General features: G+C 52.1%; 1 protein-coding gene across 1 annotated transcript in view; it reads left to right on the top strand.

Moving 5' to 3' along the window:
• The first annotated feature begins 408 nt into the window (after positions 1-408).
• The window catches only part of SSH1 (slingshot protein phosphatase 1), a 29,503-nt gene continuing 27,497 nt past the window's right edge, over positions 409-2,414 (top strand). Inside the window, exon 1 of the mRNA XM_031059471.1 lies at positions 409-443. The gene's annotated coding sequence lies outside the window, so the exon portion shown is untranslated. The remainder of the gene's footprint in view (positions 444-2,414) is intronic.

Genomic DNA, 2,414 nt, shown 5'->3' with positions numbered 1-2,414 from the left:
ATCAGGGACATCCCAGGGAGCACTTCTGGCTCTGTCCTGGTGCTTGGGACACCCCCAATGCCAGTTATTTGTGGCTGCCAGCTGCTGCCCTCACGTGTGTGCGCGGTGGCAGCGAGGTGTGCGCCGGTGACGTCGGGGCTGGCGCTCTTCAAAGCGCTCTGCGCTCCAGGACCAGCTTGCAGGATTAGAACCTAATAGCTTTAAAATCCCCCTGAGCCCCTTTGTCACCCGGCGCCGGGTGCTGGTGCCATACAGGACTAGGGAGTGTCATTTATCCCTGGCCCCAGGAGGAAAAACCCTGTGGAAAACAGCCCCTCACACCCTGTTGGTGCAGGGATTTTATTTAAAGGTGTCAGGTGCAAACACCCAACGTGTAACTCTTGTGTCCTTTCCTCCCCTCAGGCAGAGGCCGGCAGTGATGAAGAGCGTAGACTGAATGTGAGGTAAGCTGAACTTTTGGGCTCTAAGTTTGCACTGTTGTTAATTGTCTGCCCAGCATCTGAGTCCTGACCCTGCAGAGATCCCCTTGCCTAGAGGATCCCCTCCAGGTGTTTTTTGCAGAGAGCTGAACCTGGGGATGCTCTCTCCTTCATCAATTTTAAGATGAGCATTGAACGAGATGAAAGAATAAAAGAGAGTTTGTGATCTTTTTTCCACTCCTGAGAAGACACTGGAAAATTACTGGTCAGCTCTGGCCACAGCACTTCAGTGTTATCACAGCATCTCTGGCTCTGCTGCTGTTCCCTGAGGCTGGGGCTCCACTCAGGAAGGGGCTCTGCTCCCAGGGTGGGGAGAGGAGAACTCAGCTCATTCCTGGCTATTATCTACCAGGAATTTGCCTCCTTGGGCTTGTGCAGAGCCACTGTGTTCATGTGAGGGTAAGAAAGGGCTGAGCTGTCCTGCCAGAGAAGAGAGAGGCTCCTCTTGCTGACATTGTTCAGATCTAAAGTGGTGACACAAGCTCATGTGCCAGGGTCCTGGCTAATGGGCTCTGAGTAATGCTGTGGATGGCTCACTCTAAGCCTGGCTCTTGCAGGCAGCTCTTACCCTCTAACCTGTAAACCACAGCCCAGGGGAGCAGTGTAAAGGCACAGCAGTGGTTCAGCACTCAGTCTCTTCTCCTTGTCCCTCCTTCCTGCTTTCCTTATCCTGGCTTCAGGAAATGCAAAGCTGCTCATGCTGCTGCTTGGACTGTGTGTGCCCTGCTAGTGAAGTCAGAGACCAGAAAGCTGGGCTGCTTGTTGACAGAGAAGGAAATTGTTGGTTTTTTTGTTTCTGAGTTCTGGGATGGTATCTCCTGGCTGCAGCCTGCCTGGGAGGCCTGGAATTCCATGGCTGTCCTGTCTGCACACACATGGGTTGCAGACAGAAGTGCTGTGTGCTCTCCTGTGTGTATGGGCATTTCATGGCTGTCTGTAATGCCGTTTGAGAGCTGACCCTGTGGAGAATGGATTTTGTATTGATGAAATCAAAATTCAGGGTTCCTTGTTCTGCTCCTTGTACAATGCAAGGCCCCAGCAGGAACCTGCTGAAGCCATGATCAGCCACAGAACCCTAATTCTTGTGCTTTTCCCCATGTGGTATTAAACAGCAACATGTAACCAAGCAGGATGGCAGCCTCCTCTTTTGGGTATGCACTTCTGTGCTGAAAGAGAAAATACAGCTTTATCCTCTTCACTGCAAATGTTCTCACTGTACAAACAAATCCTGGTGAGACACCTTTGGTCTCTCTGGCCTCTTAGCAAGCTGGGCATAAGCATCCACCCCTGACCAGAGCCACCAGGAGTGTAGATGCACTTAGAGCAGGCTTAAAGGCTGATACTTTTCTCCTGGCTGTTGAAAAATGCTGCAGCACTGACGTTGGACACTGAGATCCCTTGAGCTTCCTCTGTCCTTCAGTCTCCTGGGGCTGCTCTTCCGTATACGATTGTCAGGATAAGAATCTGGTAATTAAATAGCCAGACAGAGCTCGAGAATCAGATGGCTCTCACGTACAGCCTCTGCTGTCCTCGGGGGGAAACACTGCCAAGAGCTGCAGGAAATATGCAGACATAACACAGATGATGAATGGAGCTCCTCTTGGTTTGGTGGGTTTATCCTGTCCCCTTCCCTGCTCTGGTTCGATCTGCTGAGACTCTGCCCGGTGCCCAGGGGGTGGCAGAGTTGTTCAACTTCATTGCGCTCTGAAAAATCCCTGCAGGATGGCCTGTGCTGGTGTTTGTGCCTCCTGCAGTCCTGGTCTAGCCTTGGTGACAGCTGGGCTTTGTCACACGTGCTCTGAGCACAGGGGTCAGCAGTCCAGCCCCTGGCTCTGCAGACTTTGGAGATCTAAGGGTGAAGGGAAAGGAAGGATTGTTGGAAACATGTCCCCAGTGAGCTGCCAGCTCAAGCTGTGTCTCATCAATACAGGATGG

This window comes from Geospiza fortis, unplaced genomic scaffold, assembly GCF_000277835.1.
Source record: "Geospiza fortis unplaced genomic scaffold, GeoFor_1.0 scaffold145, whole genome shotgun sequence".
Lineage (NCBI taxonomy): Eukaryota > Metazoa > Chordata > Aves > Passeriformes > Thraupidae > Geospiza > Geospiza fortis.
This window is presented reverse-complemented; position numbering and strand designations above follow the sequence as displayed.